We start from the raw sequence: 11,440 nt of genomic DNA, 5'->3' as shown, positions 1-11,440 counted from the left end.
GAGCCAATATAATGGTAGCCAAACCTGATCCCTAGTCAGTTAATAATCCCCAGTAAATTAATAATTCCTAGTCAGTTAGCTATATTTTTAATATGTATATGTGTGGGGGGAGAGAGAATCAGGAGGAATTAGGGGGTGGGGGGAGGCATTTAGTATATTCCTTTCTAAGGAAAGTTGGAAGAGAGAACCTCTCCAGTTCAACCATGAGTGGCCTGAAATATCCTTTCTCCGAGTGGCCTGAAATACCCTTTTGGGGTTCTTCAGTTTCAGACTTGTCTATTGAGAAAAGGCCTAGCCTTGTTTCTGTACAGTAATTCTACCTTTTTACACTTACACTACACTTAATCTCACTATAAATTGTATGGGGAAATTGTTACTTTACCATACTAGGTATAATGGTTATTCTAGAAATCAAAATGGTTCTTGTTTCCTGAGTTTGCCAGCCTCAAAGGGCTTCATACCAACAATTAATCAACCATCAGCCAAAACAACCAGTTGACAGATGATTCCTCAACAAACAGATTCTTTGAATTCTGTACATGGAAATCATCACAGCATTTTGCCAATAGCTATAACAACTGTATACACTACTATTGTCTTGAATCCAACACTAGAGGAAACAAGAGAATAGAAGAAACAAGATGGCTTCTATCTAACATGATGAAGTCTTTAATAGCCAGAGAACTCAAATTGTCTCTCTAGCATAGCACCAGCTTGCTTCTATTGCCACTCTCTGGTAGCAAAGCACTTTAGAAGATCGCTTTCGGCAGAGTGTAAGATACCTATTGTTAATCTGAGCAAGTTTTCTCACCCCATCAAGCATCACAATTGGAGCACTTGAGCAAGTGTGAATACAAAGTGGCATCTAGAATGGAAGATGAATAGTGTGGATGGCTTCCGGTTTGAGGATCTGAAATATTGATGTCAAGGAGTTGTAATGCTGGTCCATTTCCAAACTGAGAGGTAACACCAGGTGTACATAACGTGTGGAGTGCCTGTTCAGCAGGGAAAGAAATATAAATATACACTGCTCAAAAAAATAAAGGGAACACTTAAACAACACAATGTAACTCCAAGTCAATCACACTTCTGTGGAATCAAACTGTCCACTTAGGTAGCAACACTGATTGACAATCAATTTCACATGCTGTTGTGCAAATGGAATAGACAATAGGTGGAAAGCATAGGCAGTTAGCAAGACATCCCCAATAAAGGAGTGGTTCTGCAGGTGGTGACCACAGACCACTTCTCAGTTCCTATGCTTTCTGGCTGGTGGTTTGGTCACTTTTGCATGCTGGCGGTGCTTTCACTCTAGTGGTAGCATGAGACAGAGTCTACAACCCACACAAGTGACTCAGGTAGTGCAGCTCATCCAGGATGGCACATCAATGTGAGCTGTGGCAAGAAGGTTTGCTGTGTCTGTCAGCATAGTGTCCAGAGCATGGAGGCACTACCAGGAGACAGACCAGTACATCAGGAGACGTGGAGGAGGCAATAGAAGGGCAACAACCCAGCATCAGGACCGCTACCCCTGCCTTTGTGCAAGGAGGGACAGGAGGAGCACTGCCAGAGCCCTGCAAAATGACCTTCAGCGGGCCACAAATGTGCATGTGGCTGCTCAAACGGTCAGAAACAGACTCCATGAGGGTGGTATGAGGGCCCAACGTCCACAGATGGGGGTTGTGCTTACAGCCCAACACCGTGCAGGACATTTGGCATTTGCCAGAGAACACCAAGATTGGCAAATTTGCCACTGGTGCCCTGTGCTCTTCACAGATGAAAGCAGGTTCACACTGAGCACATGTGACAGACGTGACAGGGTCTGGAGATGCCATGGAGAATGTTCTGCTGCCTGCAACATCCTCCAGCATGACCGGTTTGGCAGTGGGTCAGTAATGGTGTGGGGTGGCATTTCTTTAGCGGGCCGCACAGCCCTCCATGTGCTTGCCAGAGGTAGCCTGACTGCCATTAGGTACCAAGATGAGATCCTCAGACCCCTTGTGAGACCATATGCTGGTGCGGTTGGTCCTGGGTTCCTCCTAATGCAAGACAATGCTAGACCTCATGTGGCTGGAGTGTGTCAGCAGTTCCTGCAAGATGAAGGCATTGATGCTATGGACCGGCCCACCTGTTCCCCAGACCTGAATCCAATTGAGCACATCTGGGACATCATGTCTCGTTCCATCCACCAACGCCACATTGCACCACAGACTGTTCAGGAGTTGGGGGATGCTTTAGTCCAGGTGTGGGAGGAGATCCCTCAGGAGACCATCTGCCACCTCATCAGGAGCATGCCCAGGCGTTGTAGGGAGGTCATACAGGCACATGGAGGCCACACACACTACTGAGACTCATTTTGACTTGTTTGAAGAACATTACATCAAAGTTGGATCAGCCTGTAGTGTTTTTTTTCCACTTTAATTTTGAGTGTAACTCCAAATCCAGACCTCCATGCGTTGCTAAATTTGATTTCCATTGATAATTTTTGTGTGATTTTGTTGTCAGCACATTCAACTATGTAATGAACGAAGTATTTAATAAGAATATTTCATTCATTCAGATCTAGGATGTCTTATTTTTGTGTTCCCTTTATTTTTTTGAGCAGTGTATATTGATGTATAGTTTTGCCCTAACCTGTGGTGGACTCCAGGCCTACAATGACTAAAATGTGGGGGCTTTATTATGTTACAACACAGAGAGAAAGCACTGATTTTTACAATTAACCATTCCAAAGTCACCACATGGAAGAAGCCTTCAAATCATTGTATATTTTCTGCTATATATTTTAATAAAGTGAAATGCACTGTACAAAAGTATACTTTGGTCACCTTTGACTATCTGCACCATTGCCAAAATCTATGTTACTAAAACCCATAGCTTTTCAGTCTTCCTCCCATACCTTGATAGGGTTGATTTATTTATTGTTTTTATTTAACTATGATTAATGAACAATATTAATGTAGGTAAATCCAGGATCCATATAAAGAAAAAAAAATGTAGGAAAAAAAAGATTACTGCCATGTAAATAAAGAGAGAGGTATTGCATGTGTACAAATTTATCTTGTATGTAAAGTATACTACGTTACAGTATATTGTTATTGAGGTAAATAATAAAATCTATCCATATTTGATAAAATTGTGATCCCTGCCTCTGATGTCTCTTTATTTAACATTCTGTGATTTTTTTTCCTAATGTGGCAATTGAAGAGAACTTGTTAATACACATCTCAAAATGTAGCTGTCTAGACTTTTCTAATGTACAATTAATATTTTGGTTCCTATATTTTAAAAAATAGTAAGTTGTTTATTTTAAACCTTGAGGTTTGGTCCTGTAAAAGTCTAACTCTGTGGGATATCAATTCTGAGCAATGTTATTTATGTCCATCACAATGAAAGCATGGCCCTTTTTAAAAACAAAAACTTATTTTTTATTGTTTAAAAAATATTTAGAAGAATAATTTTGATATATATGAGCCAATATAATGGTAGTCAAACCTGATCCCTAGTCAGTTAATAATCCCCAGTAAATTAATAATTCCTAGTCAGTTAGCTATATTTTTAATATGTATATGTGTGTGTGTGGGGGAGAGAGAATCAGGAGGAATTAGGGGGTGGGAGGATTTAGTATATTCCTTTCTAAGGAAAGTTGGAAGAGAGAACCTCTCCAGTTCAACCATGAGTGGCCTGAAATACCCTTTCTCCGAGTGGCCTGAAATACCCTTTTGGGGTTCTTCAGTTTCAGACTTGTCTATTGAGAAAAGGCCTAGCCTGTTTCTGTACAGTAATTCTACCTTTTTACACTTACACTACACTTAATCTCACTATAAATTGTATGGGGAAATTGTTACATTACCATACTAGGTATAATGGTTATTCTAGAAATCAAAATGGTTCTTGTTTCCTGAGTTTGCCAGCCTCAAAGGGCTTCATACCAACAATTAATCAACCATCAGCCAAAACAACCAGTTGACAGATGATTCCTCAACAAACAGATTCTTTGAATTCTGTACATGGAAATCATCACAGCATTTTGCCAATAGCTATAACAACTGTATACACAACTATTGTCTTGAATCCAACACTAGAGGAAACAAGAGAATAGAAGAAACAAGATGGCTTCTATCTAACATGATGAAGTCTTTAATAGCCAGAGAACTCAAATTGTCTCTCTAGCATAGCACCAGCTTGCTTCTATTGCCACTCTCTGGTAGCAAAGCACTTTAGAAGATCGCTTTCGCAGAGTGTAAGATACCTATTGTTAATCTGAGCAAGTTTTCTCACCCCATCAAGCATCACAATTGGAGCACTTGAGCAAGTGTGAATACAAAGTGGCATCTAGAATGGAAGATGAATAGTGTGGATGGCTTCCGGTTTGAGGATCTGAAATATTGATGTCAAGGAGTTGTAATGCTGGCCCATTTCCAAACTGAGAGGTAACACCAGGTGTACATAACGTGTGGAGTGCCTGTTCAGCAGGGAAAGAAATATAAATATACACTGCTCAAAAAAATAAAGGGAACACTTAAACAACACAATGTAACTCCAAGTCAATCACACTTCTGTGGAATCAAACTGTCCACTTAGATAGCAACACTGATTGACAATCAATTTCACATGCTGTTGTGCAAATGGAATAGACAATAGGTGGAAAGCATAGGCAGTTAGCAAGACATCCCCAATAAAGGAGTGGTTCTGCAGGTGGTGACCACAGATCACTTCTCAGTTCCTATGTTTTCTGGCTGATGGTTTGGTCACTTTTGCATGCTGGCGGTGCTTTCACTCTAGTGGTAGCATGAGACAGAGTCTACAACCCACACAAGTGACTCAAGTAGTGCAGCTCATCCAGGATGGCACATCAAAGTGAGCTGTGGCAAGAAGGTTTGCTGTGTCTGTCAGCATAGTGTCCAGAGCATGGAGGCACTACCAGGAGACAGACCAGTACATCAGGAGACGTGGAGGAGGCAATAGAAGGGCAACAACCCAGCATCAGGACCGCTACCCCTGCCTTTGTGCAAGGAGGGACAGGAGGAGCACTGCCAGAGCCCTGCAAAATGACCTTCAGCGGGCCACAAATGTGCATGTGGCTGCTCAAATGGTCAGAAACAGACTCCATGAGGGTGGTATGAGGGCCCAACGTCCAACACCGTGCAAGACATTTGGCATTTGCCAGAGAACACCAAGATTGGCACATTTGCCACTGGTGCCCTGTGCTCTTCACAGATGAAAGCAGGTTCACACTGAGCACATGTGACAGACGTGACAGGGTCTGGAGACGCCATGGAGAATGTTCTGCTGCCTGCAACATCCTCCAGCATGACCGGTTTGGCAGTGGGTAGGTAATGGTGTGGGGTGGCATTTCTTTAGCGGGCCGCACAGCCCTCCATGTGCTTGCCAGAGGTAGCCTGACTGCCATTAGGTACCAAGATGAGATCCTCAGACCCCTTGTGAGACCATATGCTGGTGCGGTTGGTCCTGGGTTCCTCCTAATGCAAGACAATGCTAGACCTCATGTGGCTGGAGTGTGTCAGCAGTTCCTGCAAGATGAAGGCATTGATGCTATGGACCGCCCACCTGTTCCCCAGACCTGAATCCAATTGAGCACATCTGGGACATCATGTCTCGTTCCATCCACCAACGCCACATTGCACCACAGACTGTTCAGGAGTTGGGGGATGCTTTAGGCCAGGTGTGGGAGGAGATCCCTCAGGAGACCATCTGCCACCTCATCAGGAGCATGCCCAGGCGTTGTAGGGAGGTCATACAGGCACATGGAGGCCACACACACTACTAAGCCACATTTTGACTTGTTTGAAGGACATTACATCAAAGTTGGATCAGCCTGTAGTGTTTTTTTCCACTTTAATTTTGAGTGTAACTCCAAATCCAGACCTCCATGCGTTGCTAAATTTGATTTCCATTGATAATTTTTGTGTGATTTTGTTGTCAGCACATTCAACTATGTAATGAATGAAGTATTTAATAAGAATATTTCATTCATTCAGATCTAGGATGTCTTATTTTTGTGTTCCCTTTATTTTTTTGAGCAGTGTATATTGATGTATAGTTTTGCCCTAACCTGTGGTGGACTCCAGGCCTACAATGACTAAAATGTGGGGGCTTTATTATGTTACAACACAGAGAGAAAGCACTGATTTTTACAATTAACCATTCCAAAGTCACCACATGGAAGAAGCCTTCAAATCATTGTATATTTTCTGCTATATATTTTAATAAAGTGAAATGCACTGTACTCCACAAATATCAAATAAAGGTTAGTGAAAAGATTGCATAAATCTTTTGTGGATTTAGAGAAAATGAGTTTTATCACCCCTACCACCATCTCCTCCTCCTTATTCTTCATCCAAACTCTTCATTTTCTTTTAACTTGCCTTTTATTTGGAAACAAGGAGAAATTATTTCAATTTTTATCAATCCTGTTACGATTATTTCTGCTGCTGCTGTTCTATTTTCATAAGAGCATAAATTTAAATGAAGTTCTTCCTCCCATACCTAAATGACATACCTCCCATACCAAAATGTGCCTGCATGGAGTGATGTGTAATTGCTTCCTTTTCTTTCTTCTACCTATTAAGATAATGTTCTAGGACAAGTACAATGATCGCACAACTACAATAGAAGTGTCAAATTAAAACACAGATACGCCAAATGTAGTTTTGCCAATTTACAAAATAATTCAATGCAAAAGAAAAAATAAAACAGGCAACCTGATGTAGTTAAAAAAGGACAGTTGACTGTTCTCTTCACTGAAGTTTTCTTAATCATTGCTTGATTTTCACTGATGTCACAAAATTCTAAAGATATTGATATTATGTATAATTCTTGAATTCTTGTTATAGAAAGATAAAATTCTTGAGAGGAGAAAAAAAGTGAAGTATTGTTAGAATGTTGCCTTGAAGTAATATTCCAGGTTCAAAATTAAATGCAATTTTATTTCTTTTGCCTTCTCTCCTTTCCCAGAAGTAGAATGGCTCTGGGTAGTTGGTAAAATACAATGACAACCATACATGGAGAAGAATGAAAGAAAATCTGACACTCAAAATAATGTCATTTCATAAGTTACAGTAGGGTTGAGAAGTAGGTCACCTGGTATAAACTGACAAAATGTTTGTTGTGAGAAGCAAGGAAATTAATCTAGGTGTTGGAGTCCTGATGTCACAATGATTAGAATACAGTTTTACAGGCTAATTCTGCCCACAGCCTGAAATTCGATCATGACAGGGTTCAAGGTTGTCTCAGCTTTCCATCCTTCCGAGGTTGGTAAAATGAGGCCTCAGATTGTTGGGGGCAATATGTTGACATTGTAATCTGTTCTGCTGCAAAGCACTATAGGTGGAATATAAGTCTAAATGCTATTGTTATTGTTATTCTCCCTGCCTAACTGGAAATCTATCCCCTGTAGCTAACAAGAAAAAAATCAGCTTTGGTGGTACAAGTGAATGTAGGTTTGCATGTGTAACCAAAATGGATGGATAAAGGGATTGGCAAATTTCATCCATGAGAAGCACCAAATCAATTTGCTTGGGGGAAGACTGTGGAAGGGGGATGGGATTCTGATAGGCCAAGGTAGAAGGAACCAATGAAGGACTGGAGAATCAAGAGAGAATGTGTCTACTTTTCTTAATTGAGATTCTCTCTTTCACGGTATGTAAGAAGTTGGCTTATGGCACTTCTGAAATGTCCAGATCCTCTGAAGATAGTGTTCTAGGTATTGGATGAGAAAGAGTCTAGCTTCTGAATAGGATCTGAGTAAGCTTCTTAGACAGGGGCAAAAATCACAGAGTTCAATAGTTTCTGTTTACAGTTATTTGTGTACTTATATAATAGCTTTGGAAAATCTGTATGGTTAATAATTTCTCTATACAGATAGTAAAGTAAAGCTGTTCCTTTCTGTTCTAATGTCGATGCTGGGAGAGAAGGAGCAAGTGCCCCTTCCTTTATCTGTGAAAAAAGGATTGTTTAAAATCAAAGCTTTAAGACAAGATTTTAAGAATTCTTGCTTGGATATCCCCAGGGAATCAGCCACAGTACTCGATTTCAGAATCAGTTACAGGTCTCCAAAATCTCAAGATGTGATTGCATGATCAAATCACTTTTTACATGCATGGAATACATTTTGGAAAGGGACAGGACTTTGGTAGTGTGATTGACTTTTTGTGATTCTCCAACTTTCACTTCCTCCAGGCAGTACCATGTTAAAACAGGAGCCACTCAAGACCAAACATTCTGTTTGATCTACTGATTTACTAGCAGTGTCATCCAATCAGATATCCATTTTTAGTAGACATTCTATTCTTATAGTGCATGTATGAATTTTGGCCTGGCAAAGCAGAAACTCAGAAGCAACATAGTCAACAAACCAGATACTAATTTTGATTTTTGCATTAGGTTAAGACAGTTAACCTAAAATTGTTTAGTCACCTTAGTGGTTAGTGGGCATTGCATCACAACAAACACACATCCACAGCTTGTGAGTGAATATAACTTATGAAATTAAATATTGATTCAAGGGGTAGAGGAAATTCAACAGAATATATATAAAATTATAATTGGGTGTTTTTATCTTTTCTTTCAAAGGTTGCCTGGTACAAGTTGGTTTTACAGAGGAATAATTATAAGAAAGGAGAACAAGTGCTCTTCAGTTCTACAGAATAACAGCCTAAGCATGCTCAGCATAGCACTTCCATGGTCACATTATTCCACCCGACAGTGAGGAATTGTATTTATATTTAAATTATTTTCTGGTTTGCATTTATATGTATAAATTAGTGTATGTCATCACTATGATAATCACATGCGCACAAATGTACATTTTAATTTTTAAACATTTGCCCTAATAATTCAGATGAGATTAAACTGAAATGATATTTTCTCCATCAGTTTGAATGAGTATTATAAAAGAAAAAAAACATATAAGCTTTCAGGGTAGTGTTATCTACAGCTATTCAACAACATTTCTGAAACCCTATATTAGCAGGATCATCTTTTTCTACCTATTATCTCAATAATTTTGTCAATCAGTATAGTAAGGATTAATTAACTCTTTGTATTTCCTAGACTTTATATTTCCCAATGTCTCCTGGGAATTAAAATACTATATATCCATTATAAAGACATATTGGAGAGTTGTGTTCTTGCTTTTGAAAACACAAATATTCTGAACTTGACATGTCATGTGAATCTATCCAGTCTCTCGATCAAAATTCTTGTCTTTTCTATGCATCTATTGCCATTTTTTAAAAATTATGCTCTCAAAAGGCATAGTCTTTATTCTTTGACCAAATACTTTTAACATTCAAAATTAAACTCATATTTTATTCATGCCTGCAAACACCTTCCAAAAGAGAGTCAGTAAAAAGCCCTCCAGCTTTCTAATAATGCTGTTTGATGAAAATCAAACACAGATCTTAGAAGACCTGTACAAAAATAAATAAATAAATAAATGGGTGAATAAATACATAAAATTCTTACAATTCAACTAGCATCTTGTTGAATAAAACAATTGAACCCATTGAAAAATATGGACTGAACAGTTTTGCCCTAGAAGTGAATAGACTATGATGGCATCCAGATTGGTAGATAGTATTATTACCATTACTTGAAAGAATTCTTACTCCAAAAAGCACAAAGCCGAAGACACAAGCCTGAAGATGATGAATGAGACTTCATCGAAATGTCGCCTAGTTACTTCCAATTTTACGTGGGAGAAAACCTGCAGGAGAAAACCTGAATAACCAAACATACACACACACACACACAAACAGAAAGCTATGATTAATACCATGTTCTCTCTATTAAAAACCTAAGCAATAAATGTGGATTGTATACAATTTCTCCTCAAAGCTTATTTCTGTTGATTCCTCAAACCAATTAAACTTGAAGTAAGCAGTAAATAATACAAGTAAAATAAGATGGAGGTTAGAAATTCATTTAGTAGAAATTTAGCTAATAGTAATAGAGAGGGGAAAATATAAGGGAAAAGCCAAGCGTGGCCCATCTAGTTAACTGGAGGCATAAATAATCCCTACTGGTCCTGGTGATATTCATGGTTTTGATGAGATTCATTGAAGCCATTGGAGTAATCAGACTATATATTCTTTCAAAACACTGTCTCTCTCTAGAGGAATATGTGCAGTAGGTAAGTAGTTAGCTGGCCCTCAATCCTTTCTAACATTTAATTAGAATTAAATCATATTGATGTATATAATATATTCTAATCAATGAATCTTAGAAACATGGTAAACATGGGTATCTTTTAATCTGTTACATAAAAGTATGTAAAGAAAACATACAGATTTTGAAGCTCTGGCTTAGATTCTGAAGATTGTCCATAGTAATGGTGACTTGGGAAGTGAAGACAATATGCAAATTTTATTCATCCCCTTGGAAATTCTATTCAATCCGTCTTGATACCAGATTGATGTCTAGAGCTTTCCTAGGTTAAGTATGTATCAATCAAAATCAATCAAATAAATAAATGTCTCTCCAAGATTCAAATGTCTATGGAGACTCTCAGTCATTCAGGTCATGGTTGTCCCAAAGGTGCTTTTTTCAAGAGGCAATTGGACTTTCTGATTTTTCTTTGAAAACATTTCGCTTCTCATCCAAGAACCTTCTTCAGCTTTGGGACATCCAAGAGTCAGAATTAAAAATATAAAAGCCCCAATATAAAATCTTTCCATTTCTGTCCCCTTTATTTATTTTCCTGATCCTTTTTAACTTTCAAGAAAAAGAAAAATACAGTAATATTCTCTGCATTCCAGCTTTGCGGCCTGCATGTTATCATATATTATTGAAAACCTCAGAACTGTTTGAGCAGGACAGAAATGGACAGAAACATACCCTACTGTACTAAAACACGTGTTTTCTTTATGATGTCATGTATTATACTTAGAAACTGAGACAGAACCTTTCATTCATTTTAGCTGCCAGCAGTAGAGATTTGCTAAAGACCAAATGGAGAAAAAAATATTTTCAGAAGTAACTTGTGGCAATCCTTAAAGTTAACTGAATATAAGGCTAACAATAGTACAACATTTGGAAAAGGCATATACTTAACAGCTAGTCATTATTCCAACAAGCAGGAGCTCTCTAGTAATGTATTACCTGCATTTAGGTCACAGATGGAGTCCTGCAGCATGGTATTTTTTTAGTACTGCTGTGAAATGTTCTGCCACTAAATAGTAGGTAATTAATCTACACTGGTTTCACATTTGAAGAGTTTACAGCATAGTTGAGACACACATTTGCAACAGTTGTACACATCTGTACAATTGGAATCATCTGGCCAATTGGGGAAAATAAGCTAGCATATATGAAAGCCACAGTGTCTGAACAAAAATGCAAAAAATGTGGGAGGAAAAAACCTATGCTGGTAAGTGACTCTTGACATATTTCATTGTAAAAAATGATTGGCAGGATT

This window comes from Notechis scutatus, chromosome 4 (genome assembly GCF_049901735.1).
Source record: "Notechis scutatus isolate UNSWTSFEM ecotype Mainland chromosome 4, rNotScu1.2, whole genome shotgun sequence".
NCBI lineage: Eukaryota > Metazoa > Chordata > Lepidosauria > Squamata > Elapidae > Notechis > Notechis scutatus.
This window is presented reverse-complemented; position numbering follows the sequence as displayed.